At 44.4% G+C, this 15028-nt stretch overlaps 1 protein-coding gene across 7 annotated transcripts in view; it reads left to right on the top strand.

Annotated features, from left to right (window-relative positions):
* The first annotated feature begins 6251 nt into the window (after nt 1-6251).
* Nucleotides 6252-15028, top strand: part of CELF1 (CUGBP Elav-like family member 1) — a 67879-nt gene continuing 59102 nt past the window's right edge. For 3 of the 7 annotated variants that reach the window (XM_040259265.1, XM_040259260.1, XM_040259262.1), the window contains exon 1: nt 6252-6405. The gene's annotated coding sequence lies outside the window, so the exon portion shown is untranslated. The remainder of the gene's footprint in view (nt 6406-15028) is intronic. The other 4 variants (XM_040259261.1, XM_040259263.1, XM_040259264.1 and 1 more) reach the window with 3 other exon arrangements.

Here is a 15028-nt window from a genome sequence, read left to right as displayed (position 1 = left end):
GGTGTCCGCGAGGCTCCCGCCGGGGCCTGCTGCAGGGCTGGGGGCACTGAGTGTAGCAGTGCATCATGGGACCTTCTCAAGGAGGTCCCATTATCTTCATTACCTCCACCATAGTTTGCCCAGACAAATAGCAGGGAGGGAACACAGCTACACCCACCAACAGAAAATTGATTAAAGATTTACTGAGCATGGCCCCACCCATCAGAACAAGACCCAGTTTCCCCCTCAGTCAGTCTCTCCCTTCAGGAAGCTTCCATAAGCCTCTTATCCTTCTCCATCATAGGGAAGACAGAATGAAAACCACAATCACAGAAAAGGAACCAATCTAATCACATGGACCACAGCTTTGTCTAACTCAGTGAAACTATGAGCCATGCCCTGTGGGGCCACCCAGCACGGGTGGATCATGGTGGAGAGGTCTGACAAAACGTGGTCCACTGGGGAAGGGAACAGCAAACCACTCCAGTATTGTTGCCTTGAGAACCCCATGAACAGTATGAAAAGGCAAAAAGATAGGATAATACTGAAAGATGAACTCCCCAGGTCAGCAGGTGCCCAATATGCTGCTGGAGATCAGTGGAGAAATAACTCCAGAAAGAATGAAGGGATGGAGCCAAAGCAAAAACAACACCCAATTGTGGATGTGACTGTTGATGGAAGCAAGGTCCGATGCGGTAAAGAGCAATATTGCATAGGAACCTGGAATGTCAGGTCCATGAATCAAGGCAAATTGAAAGTGGTCAAACAGGAGATGGCATGAGTGAACATCAATATTCTAGGAATCAGTGAACTAAAATGGACTGGAATGGGTGAATTTAACTCAGATGACCATTATATCTACTACTGTGGGCAAGAATCCCTTAGAAGAAATGGAGTAGCCATCATAGTCAACAAAAGAGTTAAAAACGCAGTACTTGGATGCGATCTAAAAAATGACAGAATGATCTCTGTTTCCAAGGCAAACCATTCAATATCATGGTAATCCAAGTCTATGCCCCAACCAGTAACGCTGAAGAAGCTGAAGTTGAAGACCTACAAGACCTTCTAGAACAGCCCAAAAAAGATGTCCTTTTCATTATAGGGACTGGAATGCAAAAGTAGGAAGTCAAGAAACACCTGGAGCAACAGGCAAATTTGGCCTTGGAGTACCGAATGAAGCAGGGCAAAGGCTAATAGAGTTTTGCCAAGAGAACACACTGGTCATAGCAAACACCCTCTGCCAACAACACAAGAGAAGACTCTACACATGGACATCACCAGATGGTCAACACCGAAATCAGATTGATTATATTCTTTGCAGCCAAAGATGGAGAAGGTCTATACAGTCAGCAAAACAAGACCAGGAGCTGACTGTGGCTCAGACCATGAACTCCTTATTGCCAAATTCAGACTTAAATTGAAGAAAGTAGGGAAAACCCCTAGACCACTCAGGTATGACCTAAATCAAATCCCTAACAATTATACAGTGAAAGTGAGAAATAGATTTAAGGGACTAGATCTGATAGATAGAGTGCCTGATGAACTATGGACTGAGGTTCGTGACACTGTACAGGAGACAGGGATCAAGACCATCCCCAAGAAAAAGAAATGCAAAAAAGCAAAATGGCTGTCTGAAGAGGCCTTACAAATAGCTGTGAAAAGAAGAGAAGCGAAAGGCAAAGGAGAAAAGGAAAGATATACCCATGTGAATGCAGAGTTCCAAAGAATAGCAAGGAGAGATAAGAAAGCCTTCCTCAGTAATCAGTGCAAAGAAATAGAGGAAAACAACAGAATGGGAAAGACTAGAGATCTCTTCAAGAAAATTAGAGATATCATGGGAATATTTCATGCAATGATGGGTTCAATAAAGGGCAGAAATGGTATGGACCTAACAGAAGTAGAAGATATTAAGAAAAGGTGGCAAGAATACACAGAAGAACTGTACAAAAATGATCTTCATGACCCAGATAATCATGATGGTGTGATCACTCACTAGAGCCAGACATCCTGGAATGTGATCAAGCGGGCTTTGGGAAGCATCACTACAAACAAAGCTAGTGGAGGTGATGGAATTCCATTTGAACTATTTCAAGTCCTAAAAGATGAGGCTATGAAAGTGCTGCACTCAATATGCCAGCAAATTTGGAAAACTCAGCAGTGGCCACAGGACTGGAAAAGGTCAGTTTTCATTCTAATCCCAAAGAAAGGCAATGCTAAAGAATGCTCAAACTACCACACAGTTGCACTCATCTCACACGCTAGTAAAGTGATACTTAAAATTCTCCAAGCCAGGCTTCAATAATACATGAACCATGAACTTTCAGATGTTCAAGCTGGTTTTAGAAAAGAAGGAGGAACCAGAGATCAAATTGCCAACATCCATTGGATCATCGAAAAAGCAAGAGAATTCCAGAAAAACATCTATTTCTGCTTTATTGACTATGCCAAAGCCTTTGACTGTATGGATCACAATAAACTATGGAAAATTCTGAAAGAGATGGGAATACCAGACCACCTAACCTGCCTCTTGAGAAATCTGTATGCAGGTCAGGAAGCAACAGTTAGAAATGGACATGGAACAACAGACTGGTTCCAAATAGGAAAAGGAGTACATCAAGGCTGTATATTGCCACCCTGCTTATTTAACTTATATGCAGAGTACATCATGAGAAACGCTGGACTGGATGAATCACAAGCTGGAATCAAGATTGCCAGGAGAAATATCAATAACCTTAGATATGCAGATGACACCACCCTTATGGCAGAAAGTGAAGAACTAAAAAGCGTCTTGATGAAAGTGAAAGAGGAGAGTGAAAAAGTTGGCTTAAAGCTCAACATTCAGAAAACGAAGATCATGGCATCCGGTCCCATCACTTCATGGGAAATATATGGAGAAACAGTGGAAACAGTGGCAGACTTTATTTTTTTGGGCTCCCAAATCACTGCAGATGGTGATTGCAACCATGAAATTAAAAGGCGCTTACTCCTTGGAAGAAAAGTTATGACCAACCTAGACAGCATATTAAAAAGCAGAGACATTGCTTTGCCAACAGAGATCTGTCTAGTTAAGGTTATGGTTTTTCCAGTAATCATGTATGGATGTGGGAATATAAAGAAAGCTGAGCACTGAAGAATTGATGCTTTTGAACTGTGGTGTTGGGAGAAGACTCTTGAGAGTCCCTTGGACTGCAAGGAGATCCAACCAGTCCATCCAAAAGGAGATCAGTCCTGAGTGTTTATTGGAAGGACTGATGTTGAAGCTGAAACTCCAATACTTTGGCCACCTGATGCGAAGAGCTGACTCATTTGAATAGACCCTGATGCTGGGAAAGATTGAAGGCGGGAGGAGAAGGGGATGACAGAGGATGAGATGGTTGGATGGGATCACCGAGTCAATAGACATTCAGTTCAGTTCAGTTCAGTTGCTTAGTTGTGTCCCACTTTTTGTGACCCCATGAACCTCAGCACACCAGGCCTCCCTGTCCATCACCAACTCAGGTAGTTTACCCAGACTCATGTCCATTGAGTCAGTGATGCCATCCAACCATCTTATCCTCTGTCATCCCCTTCTACTCCTGCCCTCCTTCTTTCCCAGCATTAAGTTTGGGCGAACTCTGGGAGTTGGTGATGGACACGGAGGCCTGGTGCGCTGCAGTTCATGGGGTTGAAAAGAGTTGGACATGACTGAGCAACTGAACTGAACTGAGGTTGCAGGAAGTTTCTGAAGACTAAACAATTCATTCTTTTTTTCTTCATACTCAGTACCTTGATATGTCTTCTTGTTAATTCAGCAATGTTTATTGATGAATCGGGGAGCTGGATGAAGGTGGTCAAAGGTACAAACTTGTCGTTATAAATACTAGCAATATAATGTACAAGGTCATGACGATTGTTAGTTGAAATCTGAAAGTAGTTAAGAGAGATCTTGAGAGTTCTTATCACAAGAAAAAAACATTTTTTCTTTTTCTTCATCTGTATGAGATAATAAAGTTAATTAAACTTATTATGGTAATCATTTCACAATATATGGAAATTAAAAAAAAGAAACAATATTTATTGATCACCTACATGGCATTATTTTAGGCCCTGAGGATGTGAAACAGACAAAATTCCTATCCCCATAGATAGGTGTGGGAAGAGTACAAATAAGTAAAATATGAAGTACAAAATATACTATGTTGGATGTGATAACTGCTTCGGATAGAAGATAGAAGCAAAGCAGGACAGGGGGATTGGAAACATGGGTGTATGTGTGTATATTCCGAAATAGGGTAGTCAGGGAAGGCCCAACTGAGAAGGTGACATTTAAATCAAGACCCGAAGGAGGTGAGGAGGTGAAACACGTGGATATCTGGATGATTCAATGGTATACAAAAGAATGGAAAAGATTCTCTGCTTAAAAGGTTTCTACAATCTACAGCAGCTGGCAGACAAATATAAAAATAATTGTGGTAGTGTACATGGCTGAGCGACTGAAGAACAACAACGTATGACAACCTTCTATAAGCTGTAATGGTCTATAAATGGAAGAGGTTTTCAGTAAATTACACATAAGACTATTAACAAGAACAAGATCATATATCAGCATTATTTGTTGTTTTTCACTAAGTCCCGTCCGACTCTTTGCAACCGCATGGACTGCAGCACGCCAGGCTGCCCCGTCCCTCACTATCTCACTATCTCCCCGAGTTTGCTCAAACTCACGTCTGTCGACTCGGTGATGCCATCCAACCATCTCGTCCTCTGTTATGCCTTCTCCTCCCACCTTCAGTCCTTCCCAGCATGTCTTTTCCAATGAGTCAGCTCTTTGCATCAGGTGGCCAAAGTACCGGAGCTTCTGCTTCAGCATCAGGCCTTCCAATGACTATTCAGGGTTGATGTCCTTTATGATCGACTGGGTATCAGGCTTCCCTGGTGGCTCAGAGGTTAAAGCGTCTGCCTGGAATGTGGGAGACCTGGGTTTGATCCCTGGGTTGGGAAGATTCCCCTGGAGAAGGAAATGGCAACCCACTCTAGTACTCTTGCCTGGAGAATCCCATGGAGGGAGGAGCCTGGTAGGCTACAGTCCATGGGGTTGAATTATAATGTATATAAAATGATAAACTACACAATATAACTAGGAAACCTGATAGTGTACAATTTAAGGGTTAATTGTTTAGATCTACATGGTACTAGAAACACTGTGACTATTTTTTTTTTCCTCCTAAGAGAGGAAAGAGGTGCTTCCAACACATGGGAAAACCCTTGAGGCCTGTGCTTGGGAGTCCACTTATTTTTGTGTGTGTGTGTTAAGGTAGGTATAATCAGTATTTGTGGGTAGAATAGTTATTGCTGTGAGAAGCCAAATGTTTCGGAGAAATCATTTGCAAACCCATGAGTTATTTGCATGTTGTTGGGGTCAGAAGGTTTCAGAACTAAGTTTTCTTTCTTTCTCTGCATTTTACTATCCCACAAGATGTAGAACTTGTGGGAATAAATGACGTTGACCTTTTAAACAAACAAACGAAAGAAGGAACAAACTATTGAACTATTTGCATTCTACCTAGATCCTGGGATTTCTGGGTCACTCTGAAGGAGGTCTTCAGGAACCTAGCCTTGGTTACAGAAAAAAAAAAATTTTTTTTTTTTCCACTGGGAAAAGCAGCTTAGGGCTGGAAAAATAGGTCTTTTAGTAGAACCCTTATGAGCTTCCTGGCGCTCCAAGGATTTTTGCAAGGTTGTGAGTTCACCCAGCTGATCATCCTGCCAGAGGGCTTTCGTCTAACTCTGAAAGCTTGCAATACACTTACAGTCCACGTCTCAGCAGACAAGGAAGGCCCTGATGCCGCTGCTTATCGGCTGGGTTAGAAAGGAGGGTGTGTCCGGTGCCCAGCGCTGGCCAAGCACCATCCCATTCACTCACCCATTCATTCAGCAAGTATTTTATTATGCGCATATTCAGCGCCAAGCAGAGGTCGGCGCCCGCCAGTTCATCCGGAACTCTTGCGGGTGAGGGGCGCAGAGCCGAGAACTTCCAAGTTTTCACGCCGGGGGTCTTCCCCCCGTCTTCCCTCCAGCGGAGTAACGAGACAAAGAGACTTGCCCTCGCCGGAACCCTCGGCCCCCAGGGCTCCCGCGCGGCTGCTTCTCCACTCCCCCGCCCGAGGGGGCGCTGCAGCGCCGGGCGCTCGGGCCGGCGCTGCGGGCGGCGCCGCGGTGGTACGTTCCCCCGAGCCGCCCTCCCCCTCCGCGTCGGCCCTCCCCGCCGGTGGTAGGCGCCGGAAGTGCCGCCATTTTGGGGTGTTCTGCTCTGGCGGCGGCGGCAGCGGCGGCGGCGGGACGCGGCGGCTCCCCCGGGACTCGGCCTCAGCAGCGAGGCGGCGGCGGCGGCGGCTGCGGAGGCGCAGGCAGCAGCTGAGGCGGCGGCAGGCTGAGGTGCAGCCGCTGGTGAGTGCGGCGGCCGCGGGATAACGGGCCGCGCGGGTGGGAGGGAAGGGGCAGGAGGGAGGCGCCGCGGGGCGGGTCCGGTCCGGGCGGCCCCGCGGGGTCACCAGGGCCCTCCGGGCGCGGCCGCGCCGGCTTCCCCGCGGCCCCCGGAGGCAGGTCCGCGGTCTCTCCCCGGGTGTCGGGGTCCTCCGCTGCCCGGGTCCCGGCGCGTGCCCCGGCGCCCAGGGAGACCCGCCCTCCTCGTGGCCTTGCCCCTTGCCCGCGCCCTTTGCCTTCCCCCTCGGGGCTCCGAGGGCTCGGTTCCCTGCCCCGGGGGTAGCTCCGTCCTCCTTTTTTCCGGCCGCCGTGCCAGACCGAGGCTGCCTGCCCGGGACACCCCTTCCCTGCGCCTGTCGCCCCACGTGTTCTTCTCGGTCGTTATCCTTGGGGTAGGGGTGGGGTGTCCCCAGGACCGTCTTCTCTGGAGGGCCGCGCTGCTTCTCTGGAGCTTCGGGAGCCCCCCAGTTCCTCGCCCCAGATCCGCTAGGGCCTTGGCTCACCCTCCCCCCACGTCAGGTGCTCACCCAGTCATGGCCTAGTAGCTGGGCTGGATTCTCGCACCCGGGAGCGCCGAGAGCACGGCCGGGACCTTTCTTCCTTCGCTAAAGGACCTGCTTTTGGAATTGAAGCTTCTGGCGTCTTCTGTTGCGGTTCTCGGGCAGGATGTTGTTTTAATTCTCGAGGACGGTTGTCTAGGCTCGAAGCAGCTTCTCTTTGGTTTAGGCTCATCCCCGTAGTGGAGGGGCAGGTGGTAGGATTTTGGTCGGAGGAGGCTGCTTTAGCAAAATGGAATCCTTTTTTTTTTTCTTTTTCTCGCCAGCAAAGTTAATGCTGTACTTTTATTACCTTCAAGTGAGAAGGCTGCCTAGTAGTGTCAGACAGCGTGGAGTGCTTTATAATGCTTGCAGTGTAAGAGGTTACAGACACCCGATGAATCCTTTGCAAGAACTTCACCCTTAATAAAGGTCTGTTCGCTTTCTTTGATGCTCTGTAGGTTGAAGAGGCTTTAGTTGGATTCTCTGGCCTTTTCCACAAGTGTGACATCTCTCGGAGGGGTATTGCCAAGTTTCAGTTTCTCCTGAAATTCTCGCTGAGGAAGGGTCGTCTCTGAGAACCACCAAGGGTTCTTTCCACTTTAATATTCACGAGTCCACTTGGAAAATAATCCAGTTGCCATAGCGCGCATAAACTATTGCTGCAGCTCCCTCCCCTACGGCTGTGTTGCTGCATTCTTCTAACTTTACTTACATGTTTGCGGTTTCTCCTCGTAAGTTAGCAAAGATTGAAGCACCGCTGGTAGGGAAGCAAAGCCGGACCTTTCAGTTATTGCTACAACCAGGAAGTTGAGTTTCCCCAGCGGGCTCTTTGCTCTCGACTGTCCACAGCCTCTTTCCATTGAAAATGGCCCTTGACCCAGAGCACAGGCCTCAGCTTCTTTCCAACTATTCATTCATTTTTGCCCACGGGTTTTTTTTCCTCCTCAGTTCGTATCTAGACTTAAAATCCATTCGCTGCTCAGGCTAGATGAGCTGGTGAGATAGAATAGCTTTTCCAATCACTTCACTTTTCAGATGAGGAAACGGAGGCTCAGCTTCCAGGTTACTTGCCCAAGATTCTGTAGCACCTGCTCTTAGGAGAGTTTCAACATAGATTTTAAAAATATATATATAGTATATATATAATGAGCAGTAATGCAGATTGCTCTTTAAGATGTGGTGGAACGGAAAGGACTTGAAGTTGGAAGGCCTTAATTGTCATCCCTGCTCTGTTACTAGCCATACAGCCTGGACCAAGTGTCTTGCTTTGTGCCTCAGTTCATTCTCGTCTGTGAAATGGAGGGAATCATGACTGTTTCACATGGTACCAGTTCAGCTTCAGTGCAGTAGTGTGGTATCAGAGGCAGACAGTGAAATTTTAAGCCAGAATGATTTATTCTTTTGACAGTTATATTTCTTATTACAGAAGTTACAAAAGCATTATTAAAAATGCAGATATGCCAGAAAGGGAGAGCTTCACCCTTAGTTCCACCGCTCAGAGGTGATTGGTAATGTTTAGTCTTTATGTCACTATCTTTTTTTATATGTAGTAGGAAAGTTTATTATTTTATCAAAATAGGCTTATCCTAGTTAATAGTCTTGTGATGTGTTTTTAGGATTTAATAATAGGTGATAGGCATTAACAACCACGCATTAAATGATGCTGTGTTCATAGCTCCAGCACATGTGAGTTAGGCCAGAGGCTGTCCCAGCCTGGGAGCTGAGAATTTGCTCTTCTGAACATGCTGGGCTGGAAGGAGAGGAGAGGAGGGGCAGAGAGCTGACATTTATTGTATGTCTACTGTGTGATTTTTTTTTTTTTTTCCTTTTAAAAAATATTTTGGCTCTGCTGCTGAATGTAGAATCTGGGTCTTGAATTCTGTGCCCTTTCCTGTGACTGCTATTGTAGCTTCTTTAACTTAACTTTCCTATGAGGCCAGACATAATACATAATAAGGAACTGGGAGGTTAAAGGTGGTGGTGATGTGCCTTGGAGAGGGAAAGAAAAGGGCTGTCATATGGAGGCTGGGGTGAAGAAGTTGGAGGAAGCAGAAGCATAGGATCCTTTCTGAGCTCCAAGATCGGGGTAGTTCCAACAAATTGCTCTCTTTTCTTAAACCAGCAAATGATAGAATTTGGTTAAACTCTGTTTCCTCTGCTTTTTCTTTAACAGCTTTATTGAGATGTAATTCACATACTGTACAGTTTTCTAGTTTTAGAAAACTAGTTTTACATTATTTTAAAAATTGTGATAAAATCTAACCCAGTTTTGCCATTTTAATCATTTTTTTAATGTGGCATAAAGCACCTAACCTGAAAATTACCGTCCTAATTATTTTTGAACGTACAGTTTTGTAGCATTAACTTGTTATTGCCAAGTGGTGTCTGACTCTTTTGCAACCAGATGGACTATAGCCCGCTAGGCTCCTCTGTCCATGAAATTTCCCAGGCACGAAAACTGGAGTGGGTTGTTGCCGATTCCTCCTCTAGGGGATCTTCCCAACCCAGGGATCGAACCCATGTCTTCTGCAGAGAGGAGAGTTGTTTACCACTGAGCCATCAGGGAAGCCCCTAGCATTAAGTACATTCATATTAATGGAAAATAGATCTCCAGAACTTTTTCATGTTCTAAATCTGAAACTATATATCCATCAAGCAACTCCCATTTTCTTCCTCTTCTCCTCACCTAAGCCATTCATAACTGCCATTCTGCTTACTACTTCTATGAATTTGACGACTTTTCTATTTATAAGTGGCTATTTGTGACTGGGTTCTTTCACTTACTAGAGTATCTTTAAGGCTCATCTGTGTTGTAGCACGTGGCAGGATTTCTTTGCTTTTAAAGGCTGGATAACCTGTTATGTGAATATGCCACACTTTGCCCGTATATTTGTCGATGGACAGTGGCCTCTGGGCCCTTGTGATCGGCGCTGCTGTGAGTAGGCTGTGCAGCCTCTTCCGGCTGGTGCCCAGGAGTGGGTTGGCTGGGGCATGCGCTGGTTCTCTGCTGAAGTCTTTGAGGAGCCTCCATACTGTTTTGCAATGATTGCACTGTCTCACCATCCCACAAGCAGTGCACAAGAGTCCATGCATCTCCCCAGGCTCCCCAGCGTTTGTTTTCTTTTTTTGGCCACACCATGGGGCATGCAGGATCGTAGTCCTCCCCGGAGAGTGAACCCTGCCCCGTGGCTGAAGCGCAGAGTCCTCACCACTGGATGCCAGGGTTCTTCTTTGACTGGAGTCATCCTAACGGGTGTGAGGACTCCCTGTGGTTTTGATTTGCATTTCTGACTAACGATCAACATCTTTTCATATGCTTGTTGACCATTTCTATATCAGCTTTGCAGAAATGCCTGTTGAAGTCCTTCGCCCATTTAAAAAAATTAAAACATTTTGGTGGTGTTGAGGTGAAGTTCTTCATTTACTCTGAGTATTAGCCCCTTAACAGATGCATGAGATTCACACGTACTTTCTCCCACGCCTTTTCACTCTGTTGTGTCCTTTGTTTTTGCTTTTGTAGCCTGTGCTTTTGGTGTCTCATCCAAGAAACCACTGCCCAGTCCAGTGCCCTGAAGCTTATCCCCTGTTTTCTTCTACAAGTTTCATAGGTGTAGGTTTAGGTCATTTTCACCTTTTTTTTTGGCTACTCCATGCCACTTGGCTTGCAGGATCTCAGTTTCCTAAAGAGAGTTGAACAGGGGCCACACAGTGCAGGCCCGAAATCCTCAGCACTCGGCCGCTAGGGAGCTCTCCCCGTCTCAGGAGTGCAGTGCAACGACACGAAGCACATTTGTTGCGCAGTCGTCCTCTTTGCCTGTTTCCAAAGTGCTTTCTTCAACCCAAGCAGAAAATCTGTAACCATTAAGTAATAACCATCCATTGCTCCCTCCTCCTAGCCCCTGGTAACCTCAGGTCTACTGTCTGTCCCTGTGAATTTACCTGTTCTGGATATTTCATGTAATTGGAATCGTGCAGTATTTATCCTTTTGTGTCTGGCTTATTTCACGTAGCACAGTTTTCAAATCACTTGTCCATGTGTAGCAGGTATTAGGACTTTCTGTGGTTGAAGTCCTCTGCTGATTGAAGTCAGGGACATCTTCATCTTGGTATCTTGCCCTCTCTTGGTGCTCCCTAAAGGCTCTTGAATTGGTTAGAATGCTTGCTCTTCATGGGAATTGCCAATTACCGGGGGATGTCCACAGATTCCCTCAGATCTTTGAAAAAATTGAAGCATATCAGTGTGCTTAAAAGTATGTAACAGTAACCCAGGTCACAGTTATCAGTATCATTTCTAATTTGTGGTTTATATGTACAGAAAAAGTACTGCATGAAGAGAAAGAAAAGGCAAATTTCTGCTATTACTGTGTAACCGTTACATGAGTGCTTTTTGTTTCAGGAGTGGACTGATATCCAGGTAGTCCATATTGTATAGAGGTAAAGTCTATAAACCTGGCATTTAATGGCCTACTTAGAATTAATAATGAATACTTTAAGGGTAACAGCCTTCTGAAGGTTATCATAAGCCTCCGAGTCTGTTTCTGTATATTCAGAGTATTCTCATGGTGAAAGGCTTGCTTCTTGCGGTGAGCTTTTCCTTGTTTATTTGGAGGCTCATAACTGATTTTGAACTGCTTGACTGTCTACTTTTCCTCTCTGCTTTTTGGACGTAGCCTTCAACTCCTTTTTTCTTCCTCTCCACTAACAAAAGGAGCGTGATTAATATTAATTCTTGGGACGTGAGATGAACTGGAAGTTTTATTTGGTTAACTCTCTTGTCCTAAAGAGGTGTTACAGGCTTCCCAGTACTTGATGCACGGGATTTTACTGTAGTGTTACCGAGGAATTTATATACCTCTTTTTTTTTTTTAATGATTTATTTAGGGTCATAGTTGCTGCGCTCAGGCTGTCTAGTTGGAGAGAGCAAGGGCTACTCTTTAATTCTGGTGTGTGGGCGTCTTGTTGCGGTGGCTTTCCCAGTGGCAGAGCACGGTCTCTTGGGCACACAGGTTTTGATAGTTTTGGCTCTCGAACTCCAGGGCACCCAGTAATTGTGGTGCATGGGCTTAGTTGGCTCTGAAGCCTGTGGGATCTTCCTGGTCTAGGGATCAAACGGGTGTCCCATTCATTGCAAAGCGAATTCTTAATGACTTAACCACCAGGAAAGCCCCTTACATTCCTCTCTTTCAAACAATATGAACCATTTTTTTGTTCAGAACTATTCCTTGATTCTTGATTATTTTTGGTAATAGTTAAAAGTAGACTGTATCATGGAAGTTCAAGTATTTCACTATATGTTTGAAATAACAATTAACTTTATATGTAGGCCTTCTTAGCAGAACTTACAAATTCTGCTAATTGATTGCTATTAATATAATCTTGTATTTACCTGCACACCTCTTCCTAGAGGTGCCATGGCCTGCTGAAATGTTCAAAGAGCAAGTAAAATACAAACAAAATTTTTATACTAATTTTTTAATTGAGGTATGGTTGATTTACAGAATTATATGTTTCAGACGTACGACATAGTGATTCACAATTTCTAAAGGTTTTACCCCATTTATAGTTAGCAAATATTGACTGTATTCCAAAACAAGAAACTTTTTAACAAAACGTGGAGAATTAATCTCCTAATTGAAAGTTGATTCTAGGATTTTTGAGTTTTTAAAATTGGTTTGAAATCTGTGGTTTGAAAGAATGATGTGACTTGAATAGGGTTTATGAGCAGAGCCTGGCAGGGGTAGGTTTGACACCTCCAGCTCTGAGCCTTAAATTGGTAATATCACTGTGTGACCGTAACGTTTCTGGGCTCCCTCCGCCACCCCTATCTTTAAAATGGAGATCACCTGGAGTGGTGATGTGAGGATTGGTTGAGATAACTTGAGCCGGGCGCTGTCGTGCCTGGTTCAGTGCTGATAATGCTGTTTCCTTTCTTCATCTGTGAAAATGGGCCTCCTGCTCCGTCGTTGGTCAGTAATGCAGTGAAGCCAAATGAAAGACACAGTTAGCATGACTCGTGTGCCGCACATAGACAGTGGCTACTGCCAGCGTTCCTTCCTTTCCCCCCCTCAAGGGTGTTCTGTTGCACACTTTCCTTTGTTCATTGTGGCTTAGGGATAAGGTTGTTTCCTAAAGCCTAATTTGTGCATCTGAATTGTTTTGCTGGGAAGAGTGTCCTTTCTTATGGAAACTTTCAGCTCATTGTTCCCTGTGGAATGCTGGGTAATGTGGTTCCCTGACATCTTTACTTTGTGTACTTCACATGGAGTTTGTTAATAGGGAGTCTTCTGTGTTCATAGAAAACTGAAAAATACAAAGGAGTATATTACTGGATTTGCTCTAGGGACACCTGGTTATAGATAACTAGTTTTAGGCTTGTGGAGAGGGTGGACTCTAATATTTAGAGTTGTAATGACAGAGGATGCGATGCTTGGACGGCATCACCGACTCAGTGGACGTGAGTTTGTGCAAGCTCTGGGAGATGGTGAAGGACACAAGCCTGGTGTGTTGAACACCATGGGGTCACAAGAAGTCAGACAGCTGAGCGGCTGAATGAAGAGATGAAAGAGTTAATTGGTTGTAGCTATTTGCTTAGTAAACTATTGTATCAAGAATCCCTATCTGAGCTTTGTAATTTACTGAAGACAGTTTTCTTGATGAGATCTTTGTAATTGTAACTTGTCCTTGCCTTGAAATTGGCAGTTGGCAAAGTCTCCTTAAAGTACTGGTTTCCTAACAGAGTTAATCAACAGAACTGTTGTGTAGTTTGTTTGGATTTTCTGGGGGGTGCACGCAGCTTGTGGGATTTTAGTTGCAGTTGCCCAACCGGGGATCGAACCTGGGCCCACTGAAGTGGAAGCCCTGAGCCTGAAACACTGGCCCGCCAGGGAATTCCCGTGCTCTGTAGTTACTGTTTAACCTGCTATGCTGTGAAAGCCGCGAGCATACATTTATTTTTGACTTCTCTGAGTTCCAGACCTGTAAAAGTTTTCAAGAATGTTTTATATCCATGAACTCCACATTAACTTAACACATTCTTTCTGCTAAGGAAATCTTTAATTCTTCAAAAATGTTACCTCAGGCTAGAAGGATAAACACCAAAGTTTTTTCTGGGGATTGCAACATGAGCAGTTTTTCTTTTCTTCATACTTGCCATTGTTTTTAAATTTTCATACAAAGAACATGACTTTCATAAAAGTTACATTAAAATTAGACTGTGTGCTCAGGAGATGAGAAAGTCTAGTTTGGGGAGACCGAGTATAAAATATCTTACATTAAATGATTTTAAAGCATTTTAATTCTTAGAACTTTGTGAAGTTCTGATGTAACCCTCAATCAGCTGACCTTTCCCCCACTTTACAAGAAATGGACTCACTTTTAGAACAGCATTTGAGTTGTAACATGTTGATTTTTCTTTTACTTCACTTAGAAAATGTGGCAGAAAATAGGAAGAGGAATGGTGAGTTCTGGTTTGGAGGCGGCAGTGAGATCTAGTGGATCTCAATTAATTGGTTTTAATATGCCTCTTTTGGGATGTGTTTGTAGGTTAGGGGTGTGGCTTTAGAAAGAACTGTTGGCTAGCTTTTTCTGACCTCCATGGCTGTGTTCAGCTTTGAAAAAATGGAGTTAAATATCACTTCCCCCTCCACATTGAAACTCCATTGAAATTTTATCCCCAGATTGGGAAATGTCTTTAGTTTGGGGATTATACAGAATGAAGTTTTTTGGTTCTAAAGCTGTTTGATTTTATAGTGTTACACATTTAATTTTGATAGGTCTGTAGTTTTCATTTACATAACATTGTTACTCTTCACCAAAGGAATCAGTGAATTAGAAACTGTCACCACTTTCTCATTGTTAGTTTTACCTTTTTGTTTCTTGTGAGATTGAAGCAAGCTCTCGCATGTGGGAATGTGTGATACTTTGGTGATAATGTAGGGTAACTAATAGTCTACTGTGAGTAGACTGTCTTTTTTAACCCAGTATTTTTTGGACAACTGTTAAGTTTTTGCTAGTTTCTGTTTTGTACTAATAATTTAGGCTTTCCCCAG

The sequence above is a fragment of the Oryx dammah genome, unplaced genomic scaffold (assembly GCF_014754425.2).
Source record: "Oryx dammah isolate SB20612 unplaced genomic scaffold, SCBI_Odam_1.1 HiC_scaffold_17, whole genome shotgun sequence".
NCBI classification, from domain to species: domain Eukaryota; kingdom Metazoa; phylum Chordata; class Mammalia; order Artiodactyla; family Bovidae; genus Oryx; species Oryx dammah.
This window is presented reverse-complemented; position numbering and strand designations above follow the sequence as displayed.